The sequence below is a fragment of the Enoplosus armatus genome, chromosome 11, assembly GCF_043641665.1.
Source record: "Enoplosus armatus isolate fEnoArm2 chromosome 11, fEnoArm2.hap1, whole genome shotgun sequence".
Classification (NCBI taxonomy): Eukaryota; Metazoa; Chordata; class Actinopteri; order Centrarchiformes; family Enoplosidae; genus Enoplosus; species Enoplosus armatus.
Genome location: NC_092190.1, coordinates 6,381,094 through 6,394,824, shown reverse-complemented (window position 1 = coordinate 6,394,824; position 13,731 = coordinate 6,381,094). Strand labels below are relative to the sequence as shown.

Below are 13,731 nucleotides of genomic sequence, written 5' to 3'. Positions count from 1 at the left end.
AGTGGTGCTGGTGGTCACCGTGGCAGGCGCAGCGGTGGTTATTGGTGTTGTTGTGGCAGGCGTAGTGGTGGCGGTCGTTGTTGTGGCAGTAGCAACAGTGGTGGCCGTTGTTGTGGAGGGTGTTGTGGTAGTCGTGGCAGGTGCAGCAGTGGTGGCCATTGTTGTGGATGGCGTTGTCGTGGCAGGAGCAGCAGTGGTGGCCGTTGTTGTGGAGGGTGTTGTGGTAGTCGTGGCAGGTGCAGCAGTGGTCGTCGTCGTTGTTGAGGACATTGTGGTAGTCGTGGCAGGTGCAGCAGTGGTCGTCGTCGTTGTTGAGGACATTGTGGTCGTCGTGACAGTCTGAGTAGCTGTGGTGGTGGTCACCGTGGCAGGTGCAGTGGTGGTGATTGTCATGGCAGGCGCAGCGGTAGTGGTGGTTGTGGTTGTCGAAGCTGTGGTGGTCGTCGCGACAGGTACGGAGGTGGTGGTCGGCGTTGTGACAGGTGCAGCGGTGGTTGGTGTCGTGGCACCGGGTGTGGTGGTCGTCGTCGTTGTCGTGGCAGGCGCAGTGGTGGTTATTGGTGTTGTTGTGGCAGGCGTAGTGGTGGTGGTCGTTGTTGTGGCAGGAGCAGCAGTGGTGGCCGTTGTTGTGGAGGGTGCTGTGGTAGTCGTGGCAAGTGCAGCAGTGGTCGTCGTCATTGTTGAGGACATTGTGGTCGTCGTGACAGGCTGAGTAGCTGTGGTGGTGGTCACCGTGGCAGGTGAAGTGGTGGTGGTGGTCGCCCTGGCAGCAGTGGTGGTGATTGTCATGGCAGGCGCAGCGGTAGTGGTGGTTGTGGTTGTCGAAGCGGTGGTGGTCATCACGACAGGTACGGAGGTGGTGTTCGGCGTTGTGACAGGTGCAGCGGTGGTTGGTGTCGTGGCACCGGCTGTGATGGTGGTCGTTGTTGTCGTGGCAGGCGCAGCGGTGGTTGTTGTTGTTGTGGCAGGCGTAGTGGTGGTGGTTGTCGTTGTGGCAGGCGTAGCGGTGGTGGTCGTCGTTGTAGTGGCAGGAGCAGCAGTGGTGGCCGTTGTTGTGGAGGGCGTTGTCGTGGCAGGAGCAGCAGTGGTCGTTTTTGAGGACATTGTGGTCGTCGTGACAGGCTGAGTAGCTGTGGTGGTAGTCACTGTGGCAGGTGCAGTGGTGGTGGTGGTCGCCCTGGCAGCAGTGGTGGTGATTGTCATGGCAGGCGCAGCGGTAGTGGTGGTTGTGGTTGTCGAAGCGGTGGTGGTCGTCGCGACAGGTACGGAGGTGGTGGTCAGGGTTGTGACAGGTGCAGCGGTGGTTGCTGTCGTGGCACCGGGTGTGGTGGTGGTCGTTGTTGTCGTGGCACCGGGTGTGATGGTGGTCGTTGTTGTCGTGGCAGGGGCAGCGGTGGTTGTTGTTGTTGTGGCAGGCGTAGTGGTGGTGGTCGTTGTTGTGGCAGGCGTAGTGGTGGTGGTCGTCGTAGTAGTGGTCGTTGTGGCTGGAGTCGCAGTGGAGGCCAGCGTTGTTGTGGAAACAGTAGACCCTGGAATCTCTACGTCTATTCCAGTGTATGGCCCTTCAGGAATTTCTTCAATTCCCCACAACTCATAAATTCCTTCATCATAAACCGTTTCCTCTGTTGTGTCTGTGTTTGTATCAGTTACTGAGCTGGCCGTTGTCTGTGTTGTTTGCGGATCGAATGGTCCAGGAGGAATATCATCAAAGCCCCACAGGTCAAATAAATCCGGTTCCTCCAGAGATCTCCTGACATGATGCCTCACAACTTTTTTTGGCAACATCGGGGAGCAAGCTGCCAGCATCGTGCACAGTTTCCCAGTAGTGTCAACATAAACCAGTTCAAAGCCAGAATCCTGTGAACATTCTTCATGTCAGTTTTCTCATTAAAATGATTTAACAGTGTGTTGTAACATGTTTTGCGCTCGACTTACCCTGTCAGGTAACTTTGATATCTCCACAAATAATGTACTGGGGGTCCTCCACTGTCTCACCGAGTATTCTTTGTTGGAGAAAAAATCTGCCAAAAAAGCAAACTCTCAGACAGCTTTCACCTTAACTATTGGGTTTACCACCCCTACTTCCCCTCGAGCTTCTCCGCTCCTAAAATTGTCATGTAATGTTTAAGTCACCTGTGCCGTTTAAACCCTCAAATAAGCGTGAAATACCTTTAATGTTATTGTTACTGATAGAAGAAAAAGTGGTTTTGTGCATGCTCATGCAGGAGCAGTATGTGCATGTATTTATAATGTCAGAAACAAGAATTTCACAGTCAAAAACTGTTTGCCCTTCTGCTATGCAGGGACACCTGTTGCTCTCCCCTAAATTAGCTCTCACCCTAACCACCAACCCCATATAAATTAATATTTAACATCAACTGATATTAGGATGCATAAAAATAACTAATTCAGCAAAATAATAGTTCAAGAATGCAAAACAGAAATGGCTCCAACACTCCTTACCAAGCTCTTTCACCTTCCTCAGTTTAGTTTCACGAGGCAGCGTCACAGTGACATGTGTTGTTCTACAAGTCACCAGTGGTGACGCTGCTCGCGCCGACATTACTGGACTCTCACAGACGGCCATGCCTGTCATGTTCTCCTGCAGAAGACGGTCGACGTAATGCAGTTTCAACGGGCGGAAATCAATTCCATCTCCAGTCTAGGAATAGACAAAATTGTCATTAATTGTAGGAGTCATCAAAAGAAGTATTATAGTCATAACTGCATCTACTTCGAGCAAAAACTGTTTATTGTGGTCAGTTTATTGGCTCGTAAAAAAAAAAGTTACTTGAACATGACCGATTAAGAGCAGCAGACCTCCAGTTCCAAATGAAGTGACTTGGCCTAAAACATGAGCCTCTTTCAGACATGCACCTTGTTACATCAATGTGCTGGTATTTTCACATGTCACCCTCATGTCTGAATAAGTGCCAGAGTCACTTTTACATAAATACGTCATGAGGCCAATCTCAGCAGGGCAGAGCTACAGCTGTAACATTTCTAGTAACACTGCCAAGAAGTCTGAATTGAATGTTGTAGCATTAAAGTAGGCTATAGCAACACAAGGTTCAATACAAACAGGATACCGAATGAGTCTCTTATGCACAAAATTCACTTTTATTTATAATTACGTTTATTAGACATTGAAATACGCTCACAACTGTCATTAATTTAAAAGGTTTAAAAGTGCCATTATTCTAAATTTGTATGTGGGAATCAAAATACTTGTTAGTAGATTGTTGTTTTTTTGTCTTAATGAAATTTGTTGACAAGAAAAATATATCACCCTTATCCTTTAATTCACTGATCTTACGTCATTAATTTCCCAAAAATCTGTATGAAAAGGGAAGACATCTGTAGCACACCACTAACTGTTGCAGATGCTGGTTCAGTGAAAGGAATAACCTGAAGTCACACTCATTGGACAAAGAAAATAAACATTTTACCTGTATTGCTGTGTGGCAGCCAGTATAGGGAAGCTTCACCAGCAACCACCACCTATAAATATGAACTGAACTGCTACACTTGTCAGGCAGTGACAACAACCGCACCCCATCTGTGGAAAAAGATTTGACAACAGCTGTCATTCCATTTTCTAAAGGCAAAAACATACTGTAGGTGGACGACGCAGACCTTCCAGACGCAGATTTGTGTATCTGATGAGTGAAAAGCGCAGGGAAAGCGTTCCATTACTGCAGCGATACTGTGGCTGGTTGAAATATTTTTTCCCACACCCTGGATTGAGACAAAAAAGGCAAATGATACCAGAGATCAAAAAAGGAAAGTTTAACATTTTGGGAAACACGCTCATTTACCTGCCAATAGTTAGATAAGATCAACACCGCTCTCATGTCTGTACGCTAAATATGAAGCTCTAGCCAGAAAATGATTTGTTTAGCTTAGCACAAAGACTGGAAACAGCTAGCCTGGCTCTGTCCAAAGGTAACACAGTCTGACATATTGGTACCACCAAAGCTCACTGAGTAAGAAGTTATATGTCTTTTGTTTTATCTGTAAGGGAAAAAAAAACGAAATGTATGAAAGGAGAAATTGCTGCATGGAGCCATGCATTAACCCGTTAAACTAAACTGACCCAGCTCACTGTGCCAGCTCCCACCTGTCAGTCGATCACAAACTTCCTGACAGACAGGAGGCAGCAGGTGAGGCTGGGGAAATCACATCCAGCACCCAGACCATCAGCACTGTCGCCCCCAAGGGATGTGTGCTCTCCCCCTACACCAACAACTGCACCTCAGGAGATCGGTCTGTTAAACTCCTGAACACCACAATCGGCCTCATCGGGGACGGTGAAGAGTCTGCATACAGACAGGAGATTGAACAGCTGGCCCTCTGGTCCAGTCACAACCTGAACACGCTCAAAACTGTGGAGGACAATAGACTTCAGAAGGGGCCTCCCCAACACTGCCCCCATCACCATACTAAAGAGCACTGTGTCTGCTGTAGAAATCTTCAGCTTTCTGGGATCCACAATGCCCCAGGACCTAAAGTGGGCATTGACACAATCATCAAGAAGGCCCAGCAGAGGATGTACCTCCTGCGTCAGCTCTGGAAGTTAAACCTGCCTCAGGAGCTGCTGATTCAGTTCTACACTGCAATCCTCCAGTCTAACAGACTTTTAAAAAAAATCATTGGTGCCAACCTGCCCTCCATTCAGGACTTGTACATCTCCAGAGTCAGGAAACATCACTGCAGACCCATCACACCCCCACAACCTGTTCCATCTTCTCCCCTCTGGTAGGTACTACAGAGCACTGTGCACTAAAACATCCAGAAACAAGAACAGTTCCTTTCCACAGGCCATACCTCTGATGAACAGTGCTAATAGGTCTTGAAAGACAGGCCCGGTAGGCATTTGGGGACTTGCAGGGTAATTCTGCGCAGAGATTAAATTAAAGGGGGAAATTAACATTTTAAGAGAAATGTATTTTATAAATCATATTATCCTACCCCCAATTGTAATGCTCAAATTAAAAAGTTAAATGGAAAAGGTCAAATTTAAAATGTGCAATGTAAAAAGAACCTTGACATTGAGGCCTGGCCTGAAGAGTGGTGTGAATGTAAAATGGTGAGGCAAGACCTCTTCAGTCTTCAGATTAATAAATTATTAAAATTGGAACTAATTATGTTGATTATATCGCATTGATGTAATCACAGGTTTATGGACTATATTGGCCAATACTGGCTTTTTTTTAATTAACAAAAACAGTATTTCCTATTTTTCAAATAACATTAATCAAGTTTCAAAATGATTTTTAGATTGCTCCTACCTACAAGTTGAGATATATGAGGCTGAATTAAAACTCTTTCAATGCTTCTTTATTTTCAAACACAGGTGGGCAGCAGGTTTTCACCTTGGAGGAAATGCCAGACCGGCGCTGGGAAACTTCGGTCGGTCCAGTCTTCTGGAGCCGCCTCGAACCGCTGCTCGTTGCCGTCAGAAACCTCCTCCTGGCCGGCCAAATGTCCGTGTGCGTACCGGTGGCTTTCTGCGTTGTTGAGCTGGGCTAGTGTTAAACCGATACAAACCCAAGCCATCAGTGCGGATGCCATGGCTCCGGTCCTCTCGGCTTCTCTCTGCCGCCAGACGAGACCAAAGATGACGACTGAGAAACCGGAGCGACACACAGCTGCGCCATTAAATCTGGATAATTAGATGCAAAAACTGAGCAGGTGCGTTTTCACGTGGAAGTGAAGTTAGATGGTGGGAAGGTGTGCTGTTGTTGGATTGACTGAAACTGAAATTCATAATAAATATATACTCTTTCTTAAGGAATCTGAATGTAAGACTTTTACTTGTACTGGAGTGTTGTATTGATAGGTCTACGTTTACTTAAGTAAGTGATCTGGTTAATCTACTTCTTCTCACGCCCTAACTCGTCCGATCTCGGAAGTTAAGCAGGGTCGGGCCTGGTTAGTACTTGGATGGGAGACCCCCTGGGAATACCAGGTGCTGTAAGCATTTTCTTCTCCGCTTTCATCAGCAGAGGGCGCTGCTTCTTCTTTAATGGAGACAGGATTCAAGAAAACAGCCAGTGGACAAATTCTACATGTTTTCTGTTTTCAGCAATCAGAATCAGAATCAGAAATACTTTATTGATCCCCGGGGGTAAATTATACAATCACATTCATTAGGCGGTGGGAATGTGCCTCTATAAAGTGTGCAGTACTGCAGATTAATACACAATTGTCTCCAAAAACACCTCTAACATTTCTCAAAACTGCTAACAATATTATATAATTTTTTTACTCAACACATCCCATGAAAAGACCCAAAACAACAACAAATTGATCCTTCTAACAGCTATTTTCTGTGTATCCACAGCTCAATAAAGCGATTCATCTATGCTGTGACCATTTTTGTCATAAAATTATTCAGAGCACATCAGTGAGCCACAGCATCGACTGGGTGACATGTTCTCATAAAAACATGTAGAATGTGTTCACTGGCTCTGTATTGTCCACTACAGAAGGAGCAGCGCCCTCTGCTGACGAAAGCGGTCAAGAAAATGCTTACAGCACCTGGTATTCCCAGGCGGTCTCTCATCCAAGTACTAACCAGGCCCGGCCCTGCTTAGCTTCCGAGATCGGTCGTGTTCAGAGTGGTATGGCTGTAAACAAAATCTGCAGTTGCACACGGGCTATTTATAGATGCTAAAACATCACCAACATTTCTTTTAATACAGTGTAAAAATGCTCTGTTGCAAGTCAAAGCCATGTATTCAAAATCTTAAGTAAAAGTACATAAGTAAATACACTTAAAGTACTCATTATGCAGAATGACCCATTTCAGAATAACATATATATTTATAATATCGCAGGATTATAATTGGTGATGTGTTAACATGTAAGCATCACTGATGCTGCAGCTGGTAAAGGTGGAGCTAATTCAACTACTTCATATACTGCTGAGTAGCTTAATCCATCATATTACATCATCATTTATTAGTTGATTCATATTTTTATTTGTAAACTGAAACTGAACTCTGCAAAGTAACTCGTAACTGATTTTGGCAAATAAATATTGTGGTCTAAAAAATAAAACATTTTGAAATATAAAGTAGAGTAAAATACAGTGGCTACTTTAGCAAATGTACTTGGTTACAGTCCACCACTGTAAAATAGGCTACATATTGCCTAATGACTAGAGCAGGAAATGTGTATCCATCGGCAACACTGCATCTTCACACCGCCTATTGAATGTGATCGCTGGAAATGAGAGCAATTAAAATAGAAGTACAATACAGAGCACAAAGTCCAGACTGCCAAATAAAAGCATGTAGAATGTGTTCACTGGCTCTGTACTGTCCTGTCTCCACTACAGAAGGAGCAGCGCCCTCTGCTGACGAAAGCGGACAAGAAAATGCTTACGGCACCTGGTATTGCCCAGGGAGTTCTCACATGTCATTGTTGTGACTGTTTACATCCCCCCCTCTGCCAACCCGAAGTCGGCGTGTGACGTCATTCACTCCGCCATAGCCCGTTTACAGACTCAACACCCGAATGCACTCATTGCTATTTCGGGTGACTTCAACCACGTCACCATGGCTAGGACACTTCCCACCTTCACACAGTATGTGAGCTGTCCCACTAGAGAGGAGAGGACCCTGGACTTGCTGTATGCTAACGTTAAGGATGCATACAGCTCCTCTCCCCTCCCCCCTCTGGGTAGGTCAGACCACAACCTAGTGCACCTCAACCCCTGTTATGTGCCTCTAGTCAAGAGCCAGCCTGCAACCACGAGGACAGTGAGGAGATGGTCGGAGGAGGCTTATGAGACACTTCAGGGATGTTTTGAGGTGACTGACTGGCAGGCGCTCTGTGAGCCGCATGGAGAGGACATTGATGGGCTCACAGAGTGCATCACAGACTACATCAACTTCTGTGTGGACTCCACTGTCCCATCAAGGACTGTCCATTGTTATTCTAACAACAAGCCATGGGTGACAAAGGACATCAAGGCCATACTGAACAAAAAGAAGAGGGCCTTCAGAGCTGGCAACAGAGACGAGGTGAGAACGATCCAGGGGGAACTGAAGGTAAAGATCAGGGAGGCCAAGGAGAAGTACAGGAGGAAGCTGGAGTGGAAACTCCAGCAGAACAACACCAGAGAGGTCTGGAGTGGAATGAGGACTATCACGGGTTACAGGCCGAGCAACAACAGAGGAGCTGAAGGCAGTGTGGACCGGGCCAACGAACTGAATCAGTTTTTCAACAGATTTGACTCTGTGGGCCCTGCTCAACCCCCCCTTGACTCTTCTGCTGTCTGCCTCCAACCTTCACCTATTCCACTCCCCCCTCCTGCTCCTCACAGCCCCCCACCCCCCTGTGAGAGCTTTCCTCACACCTCGTTCCCCAGTCCCCAGGCTGACGGCACTCTTCAACCTGATGACTCCACCCCTCCCCCACCGGTCACCTCTACAATGTGCTTCACTGCCGACCATGTTAGAAGACAGCTGAGGAGACTCCACTCCAGCAAGGCTGCAGGCCCCGATGGTGTCAGCCCCAGGGTGCTTAAAGCCTGTGCCCCCCAGCTATGTGGAGTACTTCACCACGTCTTCAACATGAGCCTGAGTCTTCAGAGGGTCCCCGTGCTGTGGAAGACGTCCTGCCTTGTTCCTGTTCCAAAGACGCCGCGACCCAGTGGCTCCAAGGACTACAGACCCGTGGCACTGACCTCCCACATCATGAAGACCCTGGAGAGACTCGTCCTAGAGCAGCTCCGGCCCTTGGTCAAGACACACTTGGACCCCCTTCAGTTCGCCTATCAGCCCCGACTTGGAGTGGAGGATGCCATCATCTACCTGCTCAACCGCGTCTACGCCCACCTGGACAAGCCGGTGAGCACTGTGAGAGTCATGTTCTTTGACTTCTCCAGTGCGTTCAACACCATCCGTCCGGCTCTACTGGGTGAGAAGCTGACGGAGATACAGGTGGATGCCCCCCTCATGTCCTGGATTGTCAACTACCTGACTGGCAGACCACAGTATGTGCGCTTACAACACTGTGTGTCAGACAGAGTGGTCAGCAACACCGGGGCCCCGCAGGGGACTGTCCTCTCTCCCTTCCTCTTCACCGTCTACACCACGGACTTCAGCTACTGCACAGAGACCTGCCATCTTCAGAAGTTTTCTGACGACTCAGCAATAGTTGGATGTATCAGTTAGGGTGATGAGGAGGAGTACAGGGCTGCTGTGGAGAACTTTGTCACATGGTGCGAGCAGAACCATCTGCAGCTCAACGTGACAAAGACAAAGGAACTGACTGTTGATCTGAGGAGGACCAAGGTGCAGATGACCCCTGTTTCCATCCAGGGGGTCAGTGTGGACATTGTAGAGGATTACAAGTATCTGGGAGTTCACATAGACAATAAACTGGACTGGGTAAAGAACACTAATGCCCTCTACAAGAAGGGCCAGAGCCGTCTCTACTTTCTGAGGCGGCTGAGGTCCTTCAACATCTGCCGGACTATGCTGAGGATGTTTTATGAGTCTGTGGTGGCCAGTGCTATCCTCTATGCTGTTGCATGCTGGGGCAGCAGGCTGAGGGTGGCGGACTCCAACAGACTAAACAAACTGATCCGCAAGGCCAGTGACGTTGTGGGGGTGGAGCTGGACTCTCTGACGGTGGTGTCAGAGAGGAGGATGCTGTCTAAGCTGCAGGGCATCTTGGACAATGTTTCACATCCTCTCCATGACGTACTGGTCGGACACAAGAGCACCTTCAGTGGGAGACTCATTCCTCCCAAATGCACAACTGAGCGACACAGGAAATCATTCCTGCCTGTGGCCATCAGACTGTTTAACTCCTCTCTCTGAGTGTCAGACACTCAGGAAGAGACTGGAAATCCGTATCTGTATCTACCTCACCTGTTCATACACCACCACACTATTTATTCAAAATGTTTAAGTGCAATACATATATAGTCACACACTTTAGTGCAACACATACATACATATACATTGTTATTGTATATATTTTTACCTCATTTCACTTAAATACTGTAAATGTGTATATTTTGTATTTTCATTTCATTTTTCATTTCACCTCATTTCACTTAAATACTGTAAATGTGTATATTTTGTATTTTCTATTTCTTATTTTTATATTTTGTACAAACTTTTAGTTCTAAATTATGCTACTTTCTACTCTTGAATGGGAGCACCGGTACTGTACAATTTCCCCCCGGGGATCAATAAAGTATTTCTGATTCTGATTCTGATTCTGATTCCCAGGCGGTCTCCTATCCAAGTACTAACCAGGCCCGACCCTGCTTAGCTTCCGAGATCAGACGAGATCGGGCGTGTTCAGAGTGGTATGGCCGTAAACAATTACTGCTGTCGCACACGGGCTATTTATAGATACTAAAACATCACCAACGTTTCTTTTAATACAGTGTAAAAATGCTCTGTTGCAAGTCAAAGCCATGTATTCAAAGTCTTAAGTAAAAGTACATAAGTAAAATACACTTACAGTACTCATTATGCAGAATGGCCCATTTCAGAATAACATATATATAATATCGCTGGATTATAATTGGTGATGTATTAACATGTAAGCATCCCTGATGCTGCAGCTGGTAAAGGTGGAGCTAATTCAACTACTTCATATACTGCTGAGTAGCTTAATCCATCATATTACATCATCATTTATTAGTTGATTCATATTTTTATTTATAAACTGAAACTGAACTCTGCAAAGTAACTAGTAACTGATTTTGGCAAATAAATATTGTGGACTAAAAAATAAAACATTTTGAAGTATAAAGTAGAGTAAAATACAGTGGTTACTTTAGCAAATGTACTTGGTTACATTCCACCACTGTAAAATTGGCTACATATTGCCTAATGACTAGAGCTGGAAATGTGTATCCATCGGCAACACTGCATCTTCACACCGCCTATTGAATGTGATCGCTGGAAATGAGAGCAATTAAAATAGAAGTACAATACAGAGCACAAAGTCCAGACTGCCAAATAAAAGCATGTAGAATGTGTTCACTGGCTCTGTACTGTCCTGTCTCCACTACAGAAGGAGCAGCGCCCTCTGCTGATGAAAGCGGACAAGAAAATGCTTACGGCACCTAGTATTCCCAGGCGGTCTCCCATCCAACTAACTAACTAACCAGGCCCGACCCTGCTTAGCTTCCGAGATCAGACGAGATCGGGCGTGTTCAGAGTGGTATGGCCGTAAGCGAATGTCAATGATGCATTCAGGCACTATATAGATGCTAAAACACCACCAACAGTTCAACCTCTCTGGTCTGTTATATTGTATATATATATTATATATTGCATTTAATAATATGTCATATACACATATTTATGTTTGATTTGTTGTATTGATATTGTATTGTATTTATATATTTGTAGTTACTTTTCAGATTGTACGTGTGTTGATTTCACATTTTGCATTATTATCGTTATGCTAAAATGATAATTTATATATAAAATGTATTTAAAATAAACTGTGTCTACTATTTCACTTTGATCTAGAATATCAGAAAAACAATGAATGAAATAGATGTAATGAATTAATAAATGCAAAAATAAATGTATAAATAAATGCAGGAATAAATCAATAAATTATCTTATACATAAATACATAAATTAATAAATAAATGCATAAATACATAAATAAAAGTTGGGACCAACTTCCTCTTTAGCATAGAGACAAAGAAATACAGAAATAAATAAATGTAGGTGATTAAGAATGTAGAAATAGATTTAAGACATTTATTTATGTCCTATTTAATTACCAACTTATTCATTTATTTCAACATTTTTTAATTTAAGTATTTATACATTTATTTATTATTTTATCTATTACTGTATTTATTCCTGTATTTATTTCTGCATTTATTTATTAATGTATTTATTTATTGATACTCATTCAATTTTTCTGTTATTTTTCTGTACTGTATATAGTAGCTTTCTAACTATGATTTTTTTGCTTTTTGTATTTATTTTGTCTTCAATCTTATCTTAATAAACTATTAAATATTTTACATGTAATTTATAATAAATTCAATAAATATATTCTAGTATATTAGTTGCATAATAGTTTAAAGTTTACTGATTTAGGTCAGTTTGTAAAGGTTTGTTGTAAATTTACTGTACTGTTACCCACTTTTGTTATCATTCGAAGAAAAGGTATTGTCAGAAGTGGGATTCGAACCCACGCCTCCATTCGGAGACCAGAAGTCCCATGTTAAGGAAGGTTTGTCACCTTGAGTCTGGCGCCTTAGACCGCTCGGCCATCCTGACAACTGTATCTTAGTAGTGGCTAAAAGGCTGTTTGACTGCTGCTTACTAAAGTTTACAGCTCTGGAAGTTTTTGTTGTTTTTCAGAAAAACAAATAGTTAAATACTGCTTTATGAGCTTGTGTAAATTAGGATGTGTAGTGCCACACAAAGTGAGGTTAATGCTTAAGTTATTAGTTTAGTAAAGCTTTAACTCCAACGTCCTTTAATTAAGACATATTTGACCGTTTAGTTAAGCTGTAAATCATAAAAGACAAGCTATATCAGGCTTTGGCTGCACTAATAATACTAATTGTTAGATTTGGTCTTCTAATGGGATTTGCTGACAATTAAGAAGCATATTGAATATCCAGAGCCAGCATTATCGTGTGAATAGGATATAAGCAGTTGTATTGTAAGAGCTATAAAGGCCTGTGTGTGTATAGCATCTCAGCTTAAGGCCATACCACTCTATGTGCTTTTACTTAAGATTTTGAATACATGGCTTTGACTTGCAACAGAGCATTTTTACACAAAAGAAATGGTGGTGGTGTTTTAGCATCTATAAATAGGCTGTGTGCAATCATAACATCTGCTTACGGCCATACCACTCTGAACACGCCCGATCTCGTCCGATCTCGGAAGCTAAGCAGGGTCGGGCCTGGTTAGTACTTGGATGGGAGACCGCCTGGGAATACCAGGTGCTGTAAGCATTTTCTTCTCCGCTTTCATCAGCAGAGGGCGCTGCTCCCATTTTAGTGGAGTGGATTTAGATAGATCGATAGATTAATGTATCAAGATGGATAGTTAGATAGGACTACTTTGTTAGAGTACTTTGTTAATCGCAATGGGAAATTGCAGCGTCACAGGAGCCAAGTCCCACACAAATCACAAAACAACAGGAGGACACGCAAAGAGCTAGATAAGCACATTTAATAATAAAAACATACATTCTGTGCATAGTTCAAGTCTACTATATACTGCATTCTTGTATTGTAATGATGAAATAGCAAGGCACTTATTGGAATTCCATAGATGAGTTTAGGGTATAACTATACAGTGAATAGTGTTTGGTAAACTGTGCTGAAATGCAGTTTGATGAAACCACAAACATATTTCTGGATTGCCCCTTTCTTCACTTGTCAGCATATGTCGTCTGTTACCAAGGAAACACAGCTTTTTGCTGGGCAAGGTGGCTAAAATGTTGGCCTTAAGGTCAACATTTAGGCTTTGTGAAATGATTTCAGTGCTAACAGTTACAGTAACAAATTAAACATTTAGTTAGGTATACCAAAAGGTTATGTCAGAAGTGGGATTCGAACCCACGCCTCCATTCGGAGACCAGAAAGCCCATTACACAGGAAGGATTTACCTTGAGTCTGGCGCCTTAGACCACTCGGCCATCCTGACAACTGTGCTGCTCTGCCGAAACAAACACAAAAATAATTACAATTCAACTGTTAACGCT

The 13,731-nt window shown here is 44.0% G+C and overlaps 3 non-coding genes and 3 pseudogenes across 3 annotated transcripts; 1 reads left to right on the top strand and 5 right to left on the bottom strand.

Annotated features, from left to right (window-relative positions):
• Positions 1–6,531: 6,531 nt before the first annotated feature.
• LOC139293694 (5S ribosomal RNA) lies at positions 6,532–6,640 on the bottom strand (annotated as a pseudogene).
• A 3,594-nt stretch (positions 6,641–10,234) lies between these two features.
• On the bottom strand, positions 10,235–10,350 carry LOC139293698 (5S ribosomal RNA; annotated as a pseudogene).
• Positions 10,351–11,092: 742 nt separating this feature from the next.
• On the bottom strand, positions 11,093–11,216 carry LOC139293687 (5S ribosomal RNA; annotated as a pseudogene).
• A 961-nt stretch (positions 11,217–12,177) lies between these two features.
• On the bottom strand, positions 12,178–12,287 carry trnal-caa (transfer RNA leucine (anticodon CAA)). The gene is made up of 2 exons: positions 12,250–12,287; positions 12,178–12,223 (listed from the first exon to the last, which is right to left on the bottom strand). It is a non-coding gene; the product is annotated as a tRNA-Leu (tRNA).
• Positions 12,288–12,857: 570 nt separating this feature from the next.
• On the top strand, positions 12,858–12,976 carry LOC139293528 (5S ribosomal RNA). Its single transcript, XR_011598133.1, has one exon. It is a non-coding gene; the product is annotated as a 5S ribosomal RNA (ribosomal RNA).
• A 588-nt stretch (positions 12,977–13,564) lies between these two features.
• Positions 13,565–13,673, bottom strand: trnal-caa (transfer RNA leucine (anticodon CAA)). Its single transcript has 2 exons — positions 13,636–13,673; positions 13,565–13,610 (listed from the first exon to the last, which is right to left on the bottom strand). It is a non-coding gene; the product is annotated as a tRNA-Leu (tRNA).
• Between the last annotated feature and the right edge of the window lie 58 nt (positions 13,674–13,731).